Source organism: Scyliorhinus canicula, chromosome 7, assembly GCF_902713615.1.
Source record: "Scyliorhinus canicula chromosome 7, sScyCan1.1, whole genome shotgun sequence".
Lineage (NCBI taxonomy): Eukaryota > Metazoa > Chordata > Chondrichthyes > Carcharhiniformes > Scyliorhinidae > Scyliorhinus > Scyliorhinus canicula.
This window is the reverse complement of record NC_052152.1, coordinates 83696018-83717205: the sequence shown is the minus strand read 5'-3', so window position 1 is coordinate 83717205 and position 21188 is coordinate 83696018. Positions and strand designations below refer to the sequence as shown.

The window sequence follows — 21188 nt, the reverse complement described above, 5'->3', positions numbered from 1 at the left end:
TAGACACCAATGCCCCCCCTCCCCCCCCCCCCCCTCAACGACCTTTCCGCTCCCAGGAGAGCATCCACCTCCAACTCACCATGCGACCTCCAACCCTCCCTCCACACCACCTCTCTCTCCCCCCCTCCCCCCAACCACTGTATCACGCGCATGGCTCATGGAAAAGCTGTCCCGCAATTGCCGAGAGAGGGTCCAGACTGGCGACGGTGTGCCGGACGTAGGACTCGTCACGTCCTTCGAGGAGTAGGTCCTAGAGGTGACTGGGGTGGCCGAGGACAGATGTGTCACCATCACGGAGGCTGGTGAATGCCCCAGAGGTGAGGAACCACCGGGCTCCAGTTAAAGGAGCTGTCAAACGTGAATTGTTACTGCGTTACTGACTGAGCCATCCCTCCCACTGACCACATATCCATTTTCCCTCAGGTCCTCTAGCCATTGGTGCTGGCTCAGCCAAGGTGCCCCCTCTCCAGCCTCCCATGAGAATATCTCGAAGGAGAGCTCAGAGAATGCCATCATAATAGAACATAGAACATAGAACAGTACAGCACAGAACAGGCCCTTCGGCCCTCGATGTTGTGCCGAGCAATGATCACCCCACTTAAACTGTATACCCGTAACCCAACAATCCCCCCATTAACCTTACACTATGGGCAATTTTAGCATGGCCAATCCACCTAACCCGCACATCTTTGGACTGTGGGAGGAAACCGGAGCACCCGGAGGAAACCCACGCACACAGGGGGAGGACGTGCAGACTCCACACAGACAGTGACCCAGCCGGGAATCGAACCTGGGACCCTGGAGCTGTGAAGCATTGATGCTAACCACCATGCTACCGTGAGGCCCCAAGGTCAATTATTTAGGAATGCTTGAGAAAGTAAATGCTAGTGGCCCGTCCGGGGATCAAACCCGAGACCTTGGCGTTATTAGCACCACGCTCAAACAAACTGAGCTAACCAGCCCGTAGTCGTGGGACACCTGTCATCCCCACCCTCCACTAGTGCACATACATGCACCTCAGTGGGAAATGTTAGTGGTCAGGATTCTGGGGCACAATCTGGTGAGCACCACTCAGCTGCTGATGCACATCAGGTGGAGGCTGGAATCCCCAGTCAAGATTGCAGTTGCAGGCCTTCTGGATCCCAGGACCCAGATGGGTCCCAACCTGATGCTATGCTTGTGGAAGAGGTCATTCCGCAGCTGATGGAGATGTTAGGGTGGCGCCAAGACATTCAGAGGGAGATGCCAGCGTCACCCCAGCAGATCCCTAGCCGCTTGAGGGATTCCCAGAGGCTGCGTGCACAGGAAATGTCTCCAGCAATGCGCGTCACCGAGGCCAACACTGCTAGTGTGGCAACCGCAGTGGAGCGTTTGGTACACGACATTAGCACCATTAATGAAAGTGTCCAAGGTATCCTGCAGTCGGTGACGGCCATGGCTGAGGGTCTCGACAGAATGTCTGCCTCACTGGGAGATGTCACCCAGTATCAAGCTGACTTTGATGAGGTTCTGCGGGGCATGTCCCAATCTCAGATGGGAATGGCCGAGGCTGCCCAGTTGTCCCAGTCGCAGATAGGCATGCAGAACATGTCCCAGTCACTGAGTTTTCCACCCATACATGCAGGGCATCCATGACCTGTCGGATTCACGTGCAGGCTGTAGACTGTGAGAGACCACACAGGACCCGCTCGAGCCCTGGAATGACCGTGAGGCGTAAAGGTTCAAGGCTGTGGTGACCATGATGGCCACCGGGAGTAGGTGTCCTTCCCTTCCATGTGGTGCCAGGTCCGCGAGGACATTGCACAGGTGCCACACCGTCTACTTGTTGAGGCGGAGCCTCCTGTGGCATGCGTTGTCCGTTGGGTCCTCAGGGTGTGGGCCGGGGTCCAGCACATGGTCCGCCGCCTCGAGCATCTGTAAGGCATTGGGAGAGGGTGTTATACTGACGAACAGCGGTTGCTCCCCCCCCCCCCCCCCACCCTTTTGGGCTTGGTCCATGTCAAAGATTATGTAGTTTTCCGTCCTGACATGTAGGCTATTAGCAATAGCCTTCAGCTGCATGGCCAGAAGCCTCGGTAGTCAGTGGGGGTTATGGGTGGTCGGTGGGGCAGACCGGCAGGGACAAGGATTACCCCTGGAACGGGTACACATGATCCAGGGGTTGGCATGGCGGTACTGTGAGCGGGTGCCCTCCCCCAGCACCCCCCCCCCCCCCCCCCCCCCATGGTGGTCCACCTCTGCGAGGATCCCCCACTCTCAGCCGAGGGACCCCACCCACCTCGCGCTGAGCACTAGCGTGGAAAGTCCAGTGCCCCCGGGCTCTTTACCTATGAACAAAGATGGCTACTCACCTCCTCGGCTCCCCTCAGAAACCCTTCCGCCAGATTCATGTTTTTAAAAAGGAGTACTTATCGGCGCCAGCATGACCACCTGCTGGGGTGGAAGCTGAATGATGGGAGGCCATTGGATAAGGGGTGGCTCTCGTTACTTGTTTGGAAATAAGGCTTTAGTGGTGATAATTGGTTTCTTGACTCGCTCCAGTGAGTTCCCGATTGCGCCTAAGGGAGCTGCCGGTTGCATCGCTGCTGGCACGGTTCTCGTTTTCCCCCCTCTCTCGCTATTCACTGGCCTTGTTTCACTTGAGCCAGAGCGTAATGAGGCCGGAGAATCGCTCCCTATGTCTTTTTGTCAAAAATTTGTATGATAATGTTCCTGAGAAACACATGGGGCATTTTACTAAATTAAAGGCGTTGGATAACTCCAAAGTATTGTGTGTTCACTAAAGCACCACAAAACATCTGCTCGGACACCCTGCCTCATTCAGTTTTGATATTCATCAACATTGACCCTGGAAACATTTGTAAGCTTTTACCAAAATACCATGAACAATGGTCAATGTAATCATACAGGCACATCAAATTCAAAAAGCAACACTTTTGTTTTAGATCACTGCCCATCACTGTATAGTTCCTCATGGCTTGGTAAAGATGGGGGTGCGGGGCGGGCTTGGGGGTGGGGGGGGTGGGGAGGGGGTCCCTCAGCTGAGAGTGCCCCCCCCCCCCCCCCCCCGCTCTCACAGGCTCCCTCTCACTGGGGCCTGCTGCCAATCCATGGTTGCTCTCCCTTCTTTGTCTAGGTGCAGTGCCAACAGTGGCCATCGCTTTCGGTATTGCTGGTATTGCAGAGTTGCCAGCCTCCAATTGGTCAACAGCTCTGAGTTGGGACTTCCTCCGAGAGAGGGGGGAGGAGGCCTCGCCTCCTATTGATTAAAGGCCTGTCAGTTGAAAAATTAAAAAAGGCAAGTTAACATAGTGGAGGTGTGCCAGTCCCCAACATTTATACTGGGGTGTTGGGAGCCCACCGGAGCCTGTACAATACAGCACATTAACTCTGTTTCTTGCCTCAGATGCTGCCTGACCGGAGTATTTCCAGCGCTTTTTGTTTTATTTCAGATTTCCAATATCTGTTGCATTTTCCTTTTACACCTCGTACAAATGAAGAGAGGTTTTGTAATTTAATTGCAGAATGTGCAGATGTATTCAAAAAGGAAAATAAATTCTCCTGCACCCACAAGGTTAGGGATTGGGTAATAATCCCAGTGGGAAAGCAAAAACAAAGTACTGACTGGGTAATTGCTATGTAGATAAACTTGATTAACCTGAAATGAAAATGACATTGGGCTCTTAACTGTATTATTTGACCCTAATTTACATACATTAATGAGTTCTTTACCTGTATCTATGAGACGTCAGGCTGCCAAAACTGAGGCCCAGCCAGAAATTGTAATGGGTGAACTTCTAACAGTAAGTCATTAGAACTTAATTTGCTTTTTGCTGCACCATCCTGCTTTAGGCATAGATAATAGGATGATAATTCTCTCTCATTTATTCACTCTCCTTCACACAGGCGCACGTATGCACAATTTAATACATGAATCAGTCCTATACAACATGTAGGTTGCATTGGTTCACAGTCTCTCAAGATGCCTTTGTCTTTTTGGCCTTGTGGAGTCCATGGGCCATGCATATGTATGTTGCCCTCGGCTGCACCCCCTTTTAAGTTTGTGTGACATGCCTGTGAATAATATTGTACATAGTTAGCAATGCGACCTCTGACCAGCTGGTGGCGTCAGAAATCGGTTCTGTGACATCCAACTCTCACCAGTTGGTAGTAAGGCGTACAACAGGACAGTCGTATATAGGGTAGTTCCAGGAGAGTTCACAAAACTCAAATAGTAACTTAGTCTGTATAGTATTCTGGTTGTTATCTTTCCATGTGTTAATAAATCATCATCCTAGTTAAGTCACCAGCAGTTCTGCGTGCATCATTGCAACAGCAAGGTCACATGGTACCAGGGGTGTTGAACATTTAAAGTTAACAGCAGAAAAGACTAAGCGAAACCAGCCGAAGAACGGAAAAGAGAAGATTCTTCCACTGACCTGGTGAACTATGGCCATTGGCATTTCAACACAACAAACAATGATGAAGTTTGGGATGGAAGGTTTAAAGGCACCTCACCAGCTTCAAGAGTCAGGTAACATTGTTGAAAACAGTCGTGTTTTCAAACAGCAGTTTCAACTCTCTGTCCCAGCCCTTCGCCCAGAGGCACATCTGATGATGGACGCATTGTGTTGCTACTCACAGTAGCAGGTCCACAAGCAATTGAAATCTACACTGCCTTCACTTTCGACAGCGAAGAGGAAAGCAAGAGGTATGATGAGGTGATAAAGTACTTTGACCGGCATTGCTCTCCGAACAAAAAATGAAACATTTGAAAGATATATTTTTTGTACGCGTACCCAGAAACAAGGCAAATCTTTTGACAGCTTTGTAACCGGCTTAAGATTGATGGCCCAGTCCTGCAATTTCAGTAATCTAAAATCATCGATGATATATGTCCAAATAGTATTTGGCATGTCGAATGATAAGCTCCATGAGAGATTGTTGCGGGAAGAAGACCTGAAATTGGGAAAATACGATTAAGATTTGCCATGCGAGTGAGTTGGCTGCACAGCAAATCAGTACACTCACTCTGAAACATTTTGTCGCCAACATGGAAGAAGATGCTGTCATAATATACACCTATGTATATAATGGAGTACAGACAGGCAGTGAATGACACACAGGATGACCAGTAAGCACACAGAACAGAGCAGCCAATCAGCAGAAAGGACACGACCACTATAAAGCCAGAGGGCACTAGTTTTCCCGCTCTCTCGGGACCCAGCCTCTGAGAAAGTCAGAGCTCGTGAGCTAGCCATTGCAAACACCATGTGGTAGCTAGTAAATCTGGTCAGGCTAGCATCAGGTCTCCAGTCAAGTCAGCATAGTGTCAACCCACAGTTGAACATGTATAATAGTTAGATGTTAAATAAAATCGTGTTGCATCTCATCAAGTGTTGGAAGTCTGTCTCTCGCTACACTGCATCAAGCGCAGTCCACATCGACCCAGCCTGCCCAACACATCAGACGCCAGTGCCACCAGCACTGTGGCGCAGTTCAATAAGAAACATGGTCTCATTGCGGGAGGCTATTTTATGCGGCCGACAGGAGTGCTATCTTATGGCAGAAATGTGGCAACCGACATGGCCAAACGGCAATGTCCAACAAATGGAAAAGTATATTCCCAGTGTGGCCGTACAAATCATTTTGTGAAACAATTTTTTTCGTGTCCTGCAGTGAACCAAATCAGATCAGTTAATGCAGTTGATGAGATGCCTCTGGACGTACGGTTCTTCATTGATCTCATTTCAACCAAGGACTAGAAGAGTCCGACCAATTAAAGTGAAGAAATCTTTCCGAAACGATAAACCTGGTGCCGTTGAAAGATGGAAAACTTTTTTTCCGGATGCCATGTGAGGCCCTGAACTTGGTTGAGCGGCTGCATGTTTCACACAGCGAGAGACCAGACAAATACTACAAATCTCAACGAGATACGCTGGTGCAGTCATTCGATGAAAAATAAGCAAATGTCCAGGTGGAGGATGACAGAGATGGAAGAGCCAAAGGGAATTCCAGACTTCTGGTTAACAGTCTCCACTGTATTTACTCAGTGGTATGGTACAGGAGCACAATGAGCCCATATTAAAGTATCTACAAGGTGTGAACATTAAATGTTCAGAATGTGAACAGCCAATGTGCTTCACTCTGGAGTTTAGGTTTGAGCCAAATGAATATTTCTCAAATTAGTTAACTACGAAAGTATACCAGCTGGAATCACGGCCTCACAAGCTTGAATTTTCATTCTTTGACGAACCAGAAATAACGGGATCCACAGGGTGCCAGATCGAAGAAAAAAATGCCACACTGAAAACCATTAAAACGAAGCCGAAGCATAAGGGTCGGAGTACTCGTAAAACAGTTACAAATACTGTACTAAATGACTTGTTGTTCAATTTCTTCAGTCCTCCTGAAGTTCCACAGCATGGAGTGTTAAATAAAAGTTCTGCAGCAAAACTCGCTGCTGACTTTGAAATTGGTTGCCTCTTGCGCGAACACATATTTCCGTGTACAATGTTGTATTTTACAGGAGAAGTCTTTGCAGATGATACAGACTCCGATGATGAGTACTACGATGATATCTATGAAGACTATGAAGATGATGAAGAAGGTAAAGACGTGGAGGGTGAGCCAGATGAAGACGACTATGAAATGCCAGTAAGATTGTTTCGCGGGAGTCATGGTGAGCTGGATGAGGAAGCCTGTGAAGCGCTGCTCCGTTGGTTTGGTGGGAATGACGAGGTGATCAAAAGGAACGCCCAGTAGCGCAGGACACCGAGAAGTGTGAAAGCTCTGAGATGGCGCACGCAAAGATGGAAAGTGAGATTGCAGTAGCAGACACTTCGGAGGAAAAAGACTTGGCCACGACCAAACTAATAACGGAATATATAATACCAATTCTGGAGAAACTGGCTCCAGAGGCACATGGTGAATTGTCTCAAGCCTCTGAAATGGTTCCGGTAGTGGACTCCCCAATGCTCGTGGCCACTCCACAGAAAGATGAGTTAGAGGAGCAGATGGCTATTTTGGTATGTAGTTCTACTGCAATGGATGATATTACAAGACGAGGATGAGCCATTACTTGGTTCTTCAGGACCAGACAACATATGCATTGTAATTTCGAGTGACGATAGGCCATCACATGGAGCTCAAACACAGGATTTAGGGACAGCACCCAACATTGGGGATGTGGATCCAACCCAACCCAGAGTCTCTGCAACCATCCATTGAAGGTGCAGACCTGACCATGACCGCACAGTCCCTCAGAAGGACGCCAACCTGGGACGTCTCAGCAGAAGATCCACAGACTACTGCTCCCATGGCACAGGCTAGTGGCAAAATGGGCGCTACCAAACCCAAGCGAAAAAAGAGGAACAGTCACTAAATTATTCTCAAAACCAAAAAGTGGTAGAGAAGGAGAGTGGGGGATACCGTGAGTCACACTGACACCAGCAAGAAGACATCGACTATGTGGCTGACAGGCCAGAGAGTAAACAATGAGGCAGTAGCAAAAAGCATTGCATAAAGATACAAAAGTAGCTGGTGACACAGGCATGGCCAGTAATGATACCGGTCTTCAGGACACATCATCTCAAAAGGCTAAGGCCAGCAAGGAAACCAGTCATCCAGAAAGCTGACAAGATCCCAGATGATCAGAGGAGTGCTCCTGTTGGAGATGCAAATGAGCTGTACACAAGGATTACATTCAGCAAGCATATCATGTGAACTAAAAGCACAGTTAAATCTGTATATACATGCCACGTGTGTTAAACAATAATACCAATCATGTTAACATCTACAAAGGAAGGGGGATGTGGTGCCTGTGAATAATATTGTTCATTGTTCATAATTAGCAATGCGACCTCTGACCAGCTGGTGGCATCAGACATCGATCATGTGACATCCGCCTCTCAGCAGTAAGGTGTGCAACAGGACAGTTGCACACAGGGTAGTTCCAGGAGAGTTCATGAAATTCAAATAGTAACTTTGTCTGTATAGTATTCTGGTTGTTAATGTGCCATGGGTTAATCAATAAATCATCATCCTAGTTAAGTCACTAGCAGTTCTGTGTGCATCATTGCAACGACAAGGTCACAGAATACAACAAAGTTTTCTGAAAAGTCTGTTGCTCTCTTTTTGATTGCAATTTAGCCTCATACTCCTAATTTTCATGCTCCTGCTGTGGAGAAAAGCGGGGAAGGATCCTCCCAGTTAATATTCTGTGTATAGTCTTATCTTCAAATAATAAACCCCTATTATTGTTTCATCAATCCATGTGTCTAATTTGTATGTTTATGTCAAAGAAAAGAAGACTGTAACATGTTGGCAGGGTGCCAGCATGGTTTTTGAAGATGTTAGAATAGTTAAATTCTACCTGCTGCAAAGTTTAAACAGGAACAGGTCTCGCTTTAAGCAAAACTCCACAGACAGGAGAATCACTACTTAAATGTTCCTACAGGAGATCTTTTTTTAAATATAAATTTAAAGTACCCAGTTCATTTTTTTTCCAATTAAGGGGCAATTTAGCATGGAGAATCCACAAACCCTGCACATCTTTGGGTTGTGGGAGTGAGACCCATGTAGACATGTGGAGAACGTGCAAACACCACATGGACCGTGATCCAGGGCTGGGATCGAACCTGTGTGCTTGCCATCATGAGGCAGCAGTGCTAACCACTGCCCCACTGTGCCACCCCATCCCACAGGAGATCTGGGGAAGGTAAATACTGCAGGCTGGGTTGGGAACAAATGTCATGACAGGAGATCTGGGGAAGGAAAATTCTGCAAGATGACAACTATCTATCAACGAACAGATCTTAAAATCTAAAAGAAGGTCATAAAAAAATGCTTTTTCACTGTCTCACTTTGAAGCAGGCAGCTCCATTTTGTGCCAAAATTGCTGTTTTGTGGTCTTTGACTTAAACAAAAGTCAGAAAGAACACAACAACGCCATCATTTTGGAAGAATAACCTGTAACCAGTTAAGGCAATGGCCACTAAGGTGCTGCCATTTGGATCAAAAGAAGCTTGAAAAGATCTAGAAGAAACTTGTATCGCTGTGAAAAGCTCAAGATACCATTAAAAATGTCTTCACAAATGAGGACACAACTATGATACCAGAAATGTTGAGGTACGTATGTATGATTTGGTGAGAGGGAGAAACTGATGATCATTATTAATAGAAAAATGATGCTGAGGAATTTCTTTTTTAAATTTAGAGTATCAATTATTTTTTTTCCAATTAAGGGGCAATTTAGCGTGGCCAATCCACCTAACCTACACATCTTTGAGTTGTGGGGGTAAAACCCATGCAGACTCATGGAGAATGTGCAAACTCCACATAGCCAGTGACCTGGGGCTGGGATCGAACCCGGGTCCTCAGCGCCATTTGTGTTGGGGAAATTGATGGGATTGAAGACTGATAAATCCTGGAGCCTGATAATCTATATCCCAGAGTACTTAAGGAAGTGACTCTAGAAATCCTCCAGGTTTCTATAGACTGTGGAACAGTTCCTACAGATTCGAGGGCAGCTCACGTAACCCCATTATTTAAAAAGGGAGGTTGAGAGAAAGCAGGGAATTATAGAGCAGTAAGCCTGACATCGGTAGTGGGGAAAATTCTGGAATCCATTATCAAAGGTTTTATAGCAGAGCACTTTGAAAACAGTGGCAGGATTGGACAGTCAGCATGAAGGGGTAATCATGCTTGACAAATCTACTGGAATTCTTTGATGATGTAAGTAGTAGAATTGATGAAGGGGAGCCACTGAATGTGGTTTATTTGGACTTTCAGAAGGCTTTTAACGAAGTACCACATAAGAGATTAGTGTGTAAAATGGGATGGGATTAGGGGTAATGTGCTCCGATAGATAGAAAACTGGTTGACAGACAGGAAACAAAGAATAGAAATTAATGGGTGTTTTTCAAATTGGCAGACAGCGACTAGTGGGGTACTGCAGGGATTGGTGCTCGGACCCCAGGTATTCACAATATGTATTAATAATTTAGATGATGGATCAACATGTAATATCTCCAAATTTGCAGATGACGCAAAGTTGGGTGGGAGGGTGTGCGGTGAGGAGGATGCAGTGATCCTTCAGTGTGATTTGGACACATTGAGTGAGTGGGCAAATGAATGGCAGATGCAGTACAATTTGGATAAATGTGAAGTTATCCACTTTGGTTGCAAAAATAGGATGACAGATTATTATCTGAATGGCTATAAATTAGGAGAGGGGAATGGGCAACGAGACCTCGGTGTCCTTGTACACCAGTCGCTGAAGGTAATCATGCAGATACAGAAAGTGGTAAAGAAGGCAAATGGTATGCTAATCTTCATTGCAAGAGGATTTGAGTACAGGAGCAGTGACATCTTGCTGTAATTATACAGTGCTTTGGTGAGGCCACACCTGGAATATTGTTTGCAGTTTTGGTCTCCTTATCTGAGGATGTTCTTGCTCTCGAGGGAATGCAGCAAAGATTCACCAAACTGATTCCTGGGATGGCAGGATGGACGTATAAGGAGAGATCGAGTCAGTTAAAATTGTATTCACTGGAGGTCAGAAGAATGAGGGGGGATCTCATCGAAACCTATAAAGTTCTAACAAGACTAGACAGGGTGTCCAGAACAAGGGGTCAGAGTCTGGGGAGACGGAGTAGACCATCTAGGACAGAGATGAAGAGAAATTTCTTCACCCAGGGGGTGGTGAACTTGTGGAATTCTATACCACAGAAAGTAGTTGAGGCATGTATGTTTTCAAGAAGCAGTTAGATATAGCACTGAGGGCAAAGGGGATCAAAGGATATGAGAGAAGGCGGGATTAGGCCATAGTGTTGTAAGATCAGCCATGATCATAATGAATGGCAGATCATGGTCGTAGGGCCAAATGGCTTCCTCCTCCTATTTTCTACGTTTCCATGTACTGCAAAAAGCTGAAAGATGACTATTTATTTTCTAATACTCAATTAGAAGGCAATGGGTCTCCTCACTGAATTTACTTTTTTTGACAAATCATCGAGCAAGGTTTTTGGGACCATTGCCCGAACCAGTCAAACAGGCTATTAAATTTGAAATTGCAATGGGCAATGAAAGCCCCCATAGACGGAACACGTCAGTTTTCTTCCGATGACCATCGTAAAAATCCAGAAAAAATAGAAGATCAATTGTAAGTCAATTCCAAAATATACTGTCTGGAATTCATGTCCTTTAGACAACAACTGACAGAGAACAATAACCAATTAATAAGTAGATGCAGAGACAAGGGCATGATTGCAACTTCATGGTATTAGAGTTGGCAGACACAGTAATGGAACTGGTGAGAGCATCTACCCAAATTGAAGTATTTCAAAAATATTTGTCGTGCAATCCAAAGACTAGAGCATTACTGCAAATGGGATACAAGTATAAAGTCATGCCAATGGTGGACAAGAGTCTACGGGCTATGCATATGTGTCCACCCTTGGCATTATAGAAATACAGACAAGCTTAATAAGCCATGCGGGTAGTGCTGCTTCATACATGCACCCAGGGAATGCTCAGATTTTAACACTGTGTGCAATGCATGTGGCAACAGGGGGTACTGTATGTACCCAATGCAGAAAGCAAAGTCCAAAATAAGTGATCTGACTTCATGAGGAGCCAGAACCAGAGGCCAGACAGATCCAGTGTTGCAACCAACTAAGGGCATGTACCAAACCGTGTCAAGACAAGATCCTCAAAGACGAGGGACAAAATATATGATCAGTTGATGAGGATGATCAAAACATTGAAGTGCATGGACATTCAACATGGTGAACATCAAATGATATATTGGCACAGTCGGAACAAAGAAACTTTTACCACCATCTAGATTTTCAGCCCACACATGTCAAATTGGCATAACATATATGCAAAATTGGATACCAGTGCATGTTCAAACATCCTTCCACTTCGTACACTGAAATTTATGTGTCATGAGAGGTGGAAGTGATTATTTGACCAACCACTGTCAAACTCATCACTCTCATTGACTTAGATTCCATACCTGAGATCCATTACATTCAATTGTCGCTGCAGTAACTCTAGTAATGCCAGATATTTAATATTGTGGATATCATGGGTCCAGTGATTGCAGGCCTAACGGTGTCAGGGATCTTTCCTTGGTTACTATGCATAACTACATCAAGACCATGACGAGGAGCAGAGACCACAAGGAGAACCATCATAAACCCCGTGCTTATACTGGGAGAAGATCACCTAACTGCAATGTAGATCAGCAAACAGAATACACAGCACTGTTTGAATACCCATTCCAAACTTCATACTGTGGAACCAATGTGGAGTTACTTTTCAGCAGCCAAACCTCTCCAGTCTTCACTTGTTGACATTTCCAGGAGTGTGATGCATTGCTTGAAAAAGAAGGGAAGGGGAAACATTCCTACGACTAGCATGCAGGTAACGAATTCCCCAAATTAAACATCGGACAGAAAGTTTGAATTCCACATTCGACTGATGCACATGTGATCTAGGAGAAATCATCAGTTTATGCTCAGAACATCATATCAAGTGTGAACACCAAATGGCAGTGTGACAAAACAGATGCCAGATCAGACCAATACCACCACTAGAAACTCAGAGTAACCTTATTGTGACTGGAAGATGGTCTGAGACAGAACACAAGCAAAACACCCTAACCAACATTTTGAAAATGTACAGTAGCTTCCAGCAGAGATTACCATAATTAAAACTGGACAGATGAGCAAATTGCCGATACATTTCAGAGACTTGTAAATTTGTTGCCATTTTGGCACAATTATATTTTCTTTTGCTTTCATGTAAATAGTTTGATTCTTTAAAGGTAAACCCTTAGGAAAAAAAGGGGATGTTGTAAGACCATAAGACATAGGAGTGGAAGTAAGGCCATTCGGCCCATCGAGTCCACTCCGCCATTCAATCATGGCTGATGGGCATTTCAGCTCCACCTACCAGCATTCTCCCCGTAGCCCTTAATTCCTCGCGACATCAAGAATTTATCTATCTCTGCCTTGAAGCCATTTAGCGTCCCGGCCTCCACTGCACTCCGCGGCAATGAATTCCACAGGCCCACCACTCTCTGGCTGAAGAAATGTCTCCGCATTTCTGTTCTGAATTTACCCCCTCTAATTCTAAGGCTGTGCCCACGGGTCCTCGTCTCCTCGCCTAACGGAAACAGTTTCTTTGCGTCCACCCTTTCTAAGCCATGTATTATCTTGTAAGTTTCTATTAGATCTCCCCTTAACCTTCTAAACTCCAATGAATACAATCCCAGGATCCTCAGCCGTTCATCATATGTTAGACCCGCCATTCCAGGGATCATCCGTGTGAATCTCCGCTGGACACGCTCCAGTGCCAGTATGATGTGATATGATGTGCATGCAGCTATAAGGGAAGCATCTTAATCTAATGTCAATCACTACCCACCTCGACAAGGTGTGATGCGTTTGATACATGTCCTAGTATTCGGTGTGCAAGTCGCAGGGTAGAGATGAGATAGTTAGCTTCTCAGTTAACATTATCTGTATATAGTCTTATCTTCAAATAAAGAACCCACATTATTGTTTTGCCAACCTTTGTGTATGACTTATCTGTTTATGTAATAGAAGAGAAGAATGCAATGCGATACTGAGCAGAAAATGCAGATAGCTCATGAAAAAGTTCCACCCTTGCAAAGACTGACTGACTAGAACTGCTGCATTTTGGGAAATTAGGCGCACTGCACAATCCAAACTGCTCTCAAAATTACAGTAATATGTAAAAATATCTCACAGCTGGGTTTGTGGGAACGTCTTCAGATAATGGTGCCCAGAAATTTACTTCACGCAATGGCTGGGGAGTGGAGGATGAGATGCCTTATCACCAGGTCCTTGGACTCCTCGAGAAGCCACAGAGACAGAAATGCTCTCTTGTCTGTGCAGGAAGCTCTCAACATGCTAGGGCCCCCCAGGCCTTAAACTACCAGAAGATGGCTGCTGTGATCATCAATAACAATAGCAGAAAGCTCAGCAGCTTGTTAAACACTAACAGTTTACTGGCTCCTTCAAAGTTTGAGGTTGGGAGGACCACATTGGATGAGGTCAATGCATTCCCTATGCCATTGCCTCATGTGATGACAGGTTAAGGAAATGGTAAGGGCACTCGAGGTGAACTGAATTGACTGGGTGAAAAAGTAAGGCTCATGAAACATGTCTGCATGAGTGAGTGACGAGCCTCCTTTGCCAGTATCTTATTGTGTCTTGCTTGCTGCCCCTTAATTACTACCCCTTCCACATACATTGAATCCCTCCACCACAAACGCACAGTAACAGCAGTGTGCACCATCTACAAGATGGCTCTTTAGGCAGCACCTTTCAAACCCACAGCCACCATCTAGAAGGACAAGGGCAGCAGATACCTGGGAACACCAGCACCTGGTCACTCACCACCCTGACTTGGAAATATATCATCGTTCCTTCTCTGTCACCACATCAAAATCTGAGAACTCCCTCCCAGCACTGTGGGTGTACCTACACCATAGGGACTGCAACGGTTCAAGGAGACAGCTCAACTTCACTTTCTCAAGGGCATCTAGTATTGGTCAATAAATTCTGACCTAGCCAGTGATACTCAAATGTCATGAATTAATTTTTTAAATAATAATTTCTGGGGTATGTTGAGGGGCCCCACAAGACCTATCCAAGTATTGGAACTACACTTTCTGAAGACCTATGGCCTGTCCAATGGTCAGTCAAGTTGTCCTGTGGCAACAGTGTAATTCCCCTCTGCATCTGTGCTTGGATTCCTGACAGGATAACAGGAGACCGTAGTCTTTTGTTTAATGGAGCCCTAATCATCCAGTGTCCATCCTTGAAGGTGTGTGGGTCGAGGGTTGTGGGGGAGAGTGGTGGGGGGGCTGAAAGGTGAAAGCACCTGGGATTTCCTTCATATGTAGGTGTTGTGTTCGCTTCTCAGGAACCATACACCAGTCTGAAGGATCCATTTGAGCTGGTCACAGGGCAATTGTGTATTAAGTGAGTGGAAGCCCTTCCTGTTAATGAAGGCTGCTGCCTGATTTGTGAGGACCTTGATATCCACATACTTACAGTCAACAAGATCCTGCACCTGGGGGAAAAGCAGTGATAACGCAAATCCGATTGTTCTCTCGACCTGACTGTCCGAGCAGAAATGCACATATTGGCTGACCCCTCTTTGACATGACATTGGTGACCATTACGAGTCACAGACTGGAATATACCACCAATATCTCCAGAAGATCCCTGGAATGATCCTGAAGTGTAGAAATTCAGCCCAATAATGACCTTCAAAGTTGCAGGCGTTGGATGCCCACCCCTTCCCATAGGGCTCAGCTCATCCGACATTCTGCGGAACACAGCTCAGTGACTGATCCTCGGAGAGGTGATGTCACTGCTGTGATATGCAGGATGTTGAACCTCTGCTAATAGATCTCTTTGGTGGGTGCTGTGATCTGCACACAAAAGGCTGGTTCTGTGCCCCTCTGCACCCTCCTTGCTGTACCCTCTGCCAGACCCTTAATGCTGTTGCCCCTCAGCGTTGCTGTCCAGGTCTCTCCTTTTCTGCTGTTCCTTAAGCCTCGACGCTTGAGTAAATGAGACCCTTGGCAAATAGCTGCATTCAGTTATCTGGGCCTCTTAATCAGCGCACACAGGTGACAAATCTGGTAGGACACAGGAGTTTGCCTCTGCACCCGATTGCTACTTCTGTTGCCAACTCAGTTTCACTTTTTCACCAAACTATGCTACCTCTCACAGCCACCACTGACCTACTGCTGAGCCTTTGCCTCATTACAGCTGGTGGGGCTAAGAAGTGCATTTTTCCTATATCTGTCTGGTAAAATTATAAGAGCCTGGTAAAATTGCAATTAATTGGTCTGGTTAACAGACTTCTTTTTTAAAAAATTTAGATTACCCAATTATTTTTTCCAATTAAGGGGCAATTTAGCGTGGCCAATCCACCTACTTTGCACATTTTTGGGTTGTGGGGGCGAAACCCACGCAGACACGGGGAGAATGTGCAAACTCCACACGGACAGTGACCCAGAGCCGGGATCGAACCTGGGACCTCAGCGCCGTGAGGCAGCTGTGCTAACCACTGGTTAACATTCACCATGTTCCAATGTGCCACCCTTTAAGCAGCCTTTGGTAATATTCCCTCCCAACACCAAAACATCAGGCTTCTCCTCCGACACCGTTCGTCACCATTTATTACCCCCCCCCACCTGAGCCAATTTCCAATGAATTGGTAAAATTCCGGCTATTAACTTTGTTTTTCACAGATCGTGCCAAGCTTGCTGAGTAATTCCAGCATTTTCGGTCTTTAATTTAAAGCACAGTTGTGAAATCAAGTTTTTTTTAAAAAAACAGGAACATCTCGTTTAATTAAAGAGCATATAATTGTACTATTTAAAGGGGATAATTTTTGTTTTGAGTCTCATTACTTTTCTACTTCTAGCCATTTATGCTGCTGCAATCAGCGCTGTTAGTGTAACTGTGACCCCAAGGCATTTGCGTCTCAATAAGGTTCAGGCAGCTGATTGAACAGCTGATTTTGTCCAGTATAGCTGGAGCACTTAATAAATTACAAGCGGCGCCTTTGTCATTGACACCTCTTGAATGGCTAATGTTAATTGTCTGATATAAATGGCTACCCTCATTTATCATGGTGATGTAAGTGGTGGGGACTTTTTTTTAACTTTTAATTCTGCACATTTGAAATTTCAGTTTTTGAGAAAAATAGTTTTGATTCAAGTACATAAGTCTATTTTGGTGTCGGCTTGGAGACAGGGATGCCTGAAAAATAGGGGTGAGCCACATTGGAATGACTACTTGATGCATTACCACCACTAGGCTGAGCACAGTGCGGTCACCAATGCGGAGGCTGGCTGACGCTGCAGAGGTGTGGAACCACCAGGCTCCATCCGGAAGACGTGTCAAATGTAAGTAGTTACTGACTGATCCATCCCTCCCACTGGCCACATGTCCATTCTCCCGCTGGTCTTCCAGCCGACGGAGGCGGCCCATCCCGGCGGCCCCCTCTCCTGACTCCAAGGAGAACACCGTGGAGGGGAGCTCCGAGGATGCAACAGTTATAGTCGTGGCACAGCTGTCATCTCCACCTTCCACCAGCGCAGATACACACAACTCGGTGGGAATTACTAGTGGTCAGGTGGCTGGGACACTATCTGGTAAGCACCACACTGCTGATGATGCACATCTTGTGGAGGTAGGAATCCCCAGGCGAGACAGCAGTCAGTGGGCTTCTGGATCCCAGGACCCAGCTGGGTTCCAGCCTGATGCTGAGCCTCTGGAAGTGGGTTACCCGGAGCTGATGGAGATGGTAGGGAGCAGCCAGGACATTCAGAGCGAATGGTCAGCGTTACTCCAGCAGATCCATAGCCTCTCGGAGGAGTCCCAGAGGCTAGGGACACAGGACATCTTGCCGGAAATGTGTGGCACCAAGGCCAACACTGCTAGGATGGTGACCACAATGGAGAGCCTGGTGCACGACGTCGGCACCATTAGTGCTGGTGTCCAATATGTTGCGCAGTTGGTGATTGCCATGGCTGAGGGCCTGGGCAGAATAACCGCCTTGTTCGGGGGTATCACCCATTACCAGGCTGACCTTGATGAGGTTCTGTGGGACATGTCCCGCTCTCAGATGGGCATGACCATGGTGCTGCGGAGCTTGTCCCAATCTCAGGCGGGCATGGCTGAGGCACTTCACAGCATGTTCCAGTCACTGAGGAGCATCGCCGAGGGCGTCGACACCATGGTGCAGACATTGGGGAACCACCAGGGCTGGCAGAGCCCGATGGTGCAGAGGCAGCGGGGCTCGAACCAGCTGTCCCTCCATCCCAAGGAGGATCCCAGGGCCTGAGGGGTACCGAATGGGGGCAGGGGCACTGAGTGCCAACTTGGACCCTTCCCATGGAATGGGGACGGTGGCACCAGCTCCCCTAAGTTCCACCCATCTGATGTAGCCACGTCTTGCAGCCAGCACACGGGATAGGGCGGCATGGCTGTGCATGTGCTGCCGACAAGTGAACCGGCCCGTCTGGCCCCAGACGATGCCTATCAGCGGCATCGAGGGCCACGGAACGCGATAGGCAGCTGGCCGCCTCCACCTCAGATGTGAATCCTGGGGAATCAGCTAGACATAATGGTAGGGCTAGGAGGGCCGGGCACGTTAAGGATCACTGAGGACACGGGAGTGCGGGAAGCGTGGATTTGGGAGAGGGTTTGGGGGGGTGCACCATCAGAATGGGGCATTGTGCAGCACATTAAACTCTTTTTTGCATAACCTCTGTCACTTCCATATTGCGGGCTGACCCTTGGACCCTTTACCATCTCTCCAGGCATCCACCCCTCCTCATGCATTCACTCACCTTCCGGCCATGGACATATCCCGGGAGCTGTGTCCCAACCCCTGGGTGTTCGGACGGTGTGTGTGTAATGTTGCCTCTCGCAGTGTTCAAGCACAGTGTACAGGCATCAGGGTGTGATTGGGATGCTAGGCAATGACTCCCACATGCTACCTGGCCCACCCATTCACAGGAATCCACTTAGTATCTGTGAAGTGCTCACTTAACCACGATTGCCAATTCCCTATTAGCAATAGCCTTCAGCCGTGCAGCCAGAGGCCTCAACAGTAGGTGGGGGTATGAGTGATCAGTTGGGCAGGTATGGGTGTTTCCCCCAGAATGGATAAACACGATCCAGGGTTGGCCTGATGGTGTCGTGAGCAGTTGCTCACTGGTTGCCCCCCTCTCCCCCCCCCCCCCCCCCCAGTGCCACCCCCCCCCCCCCCAACTCCCCGATGACGACCCAACCCTGTGGAGGGTTCCCCACCCCAAGCCGATGGCCCCAAACCTTCCGTCGAGCACTGGTGTGGCAAACTCAGCGCCCCCGGTCTCTTTGCCTGTGAGCAAAGATGGCTACTCACCTCCTCGGCTCCTCACAGAAGCCCTTCCACAGGTTAACGTTTTTCAAAAGGAGTACTAATCAGCGCCAACGTGAGCTCTTGCTGGGGAGGCCGCTGAATGCCGGGAGGCCGTTGGATATGGGGTGGCTCGCGTTAATTGTATGGAAATGGGGCTTAAGTGGTGATAGTTGGTTTCTCGACACCCTCCGGCAAGATTCTGATTTCGCCTATGGGAGCGGTCCGGTTGCATCACAAATTGTTTGCCGTCAGGCGGGGGCCTCTCCCACTATTCCGTGGCCTCGTTACGCTTGAGCAAGAGAGCACTGAGTCTGGAAAATCACGTCCAAAGGCTCTATGTCCCAATGACAGAGTGGTGGGCAGCCAAATGATTCCTCTGGAGGGGTTTCCTTTCTGCTCCAAGGGGCCTATTGACTTTGATCCTCATGACTTTTGATTCAGATCTCTTGACTCCAAGGAGATCTCCATGTTGAGGTTCCTCCAGTCTACATGAGCAGTACTCCCCTCAACTGATGGCGCTGTTAACTCTCCAAGGTACTGGCAGTACTGGGAGCCCACTCTGTCCTCAACAGGACAACGTCTGAGGAGGCAGCCAATTAGCGACCTGCGCCCCAGAAGATTGCACTGCCAATTGTGGGCTCAGCAGCCTACTTAGAGTGAAAATCTGGCTCATTAACTGTTTCCCTCTTCACAGTTGATGCCAGACCTTCTAAGGATTTCCAGAATTTCCTCTTTTTATTATAGTCGACTAACAAGAATATTTGCCCTGATATGTAAAATTTGCTCTCACTTTTTATTAAATAATGTATACAATTAAGCGCAGACGCTTCCCTAGTCCAGCCACAAAAATAATGTGGCTACAAGGGCAGATCCAAGGCTGGGAATTCTGCAGAAGGTATCTGCAAGGTACAAGTCAGGGTGTGTGATGGACTACTCTCCACTTGCCTGGATAAGTGCAGCCCCAACAACATTCAAGAAACTTAACAACTTTGAAAACCAAAGGCAATGTGATCAATTGTACCATTCAAAGCAGTACAAGGCAGAAAGTGGAAATTTTTAAATATTATTTGCTGATGTTCATATGGCCCCAGATCATTGTCTCTTCAAAGCTGAGGGGGGCTGGGTAGGTCCCTTTAAATAATTGTGTGGCCCGGATAAAAATTTTAAAAGCCTACATGCTTAAATGAATAGGCAGGGTTAAAAAAAATGTAATTTGAGAACATTGCCCCACTAATTCCACATATTCTGCACCTGAGGCGGATAGCCGAATGGTGGCAGCATTCAACTGAATGCACCCTGACCCCATAAAGATTCATGTATAACAACTAGGTCCCTTCCCACTCAACTATCTTAAACTCAAATCTTGCATGAGGTACACCTGCTTGATGTGAACCCTAACCACTTATCACAGCATTTACTCTGTTACATTTGCCAGAGACAGACACATTTCGCCATCACATTTAGATCTATTTGCAAATTTCAACTGGCTAATTTTGTAATATTTTTGTCTCATCTGTTTAAAATGGCTTTGATCTGCACACTGCTGCTTGTAATTTGTCCACTAGTAACAAATTCTCATGCAAAACCATTATCACTAATGATCACTTTCTATTTACAAAAATGCCACCAGTTTTTGATACAGCTTCAGACCTGAATATCAATCTGTTGATACTATTATTGTTGCAAAAAAAAAGAGCTAGAGGTGCCATTTGTAGAGCAGGGTTTATTAAGAGATGTAGCTGCGACCGGGTAAGATGGTGAACTCCCCAAAACCTTTGACAAAGGGTCATCTGGACTTGAAACGTTAGCTCTTTTCTCTTCCTACAGATGCTGCCAGACCTGCTGACATTTTCTCCTTGATCTCTGAATGCCTTTCTTAAGCTTTGTAGTGATTGCACAAAGCGTTTGGCCAACCCATTGGTTGCGGAATGATACAGAGCAGATTTAATATGGCGGATAGCGATCCCCTTCAAGTAATCTTCAAACTCTGTTGAAGTAAATTTAGTCCCATTCTCACTCATGAGTTGATTCTGCCTTCTAAACCATGCAAATACCTAACCTAGTCTCTCAATTGTTTATTCAGTTATTGTGGAGTTCATGATTGTGACTTCTGGTCATTTTAAGTGGTGCATTAACCAACATACATCCCTCAATTGGAGCAGCATAGTCAATATGAATTCTCTGCCATGGCTGTGTAAGCCATTCCCATGGATGCAAAG

The 21188-nt window shown here is 46.8% G+C and overlaps 1 protein-coding gene and 1 non-coding gene across 5 annotated transcripts in view; one reads left to right on the top strand and one right to left on the bottom strand.

The window, feature by feature from the left end:
- The window catches only part of LOC119969087 (cilia- and flagella-associated protein 47-like), an 868530-nt gene that overhangs the window by 446014 nt on the left and 401328 nt on the right, over positions 1 to 21188 (top strand). The gene's annotated exons all lie outside the window — the stretch shown is intronic.
- trnai-aau lies at positions 889 to 962 on the bottom strand. Its single transcript has one exon. It is a non-coding gene; the product is annotated as a tRNA-Ile (tRNA).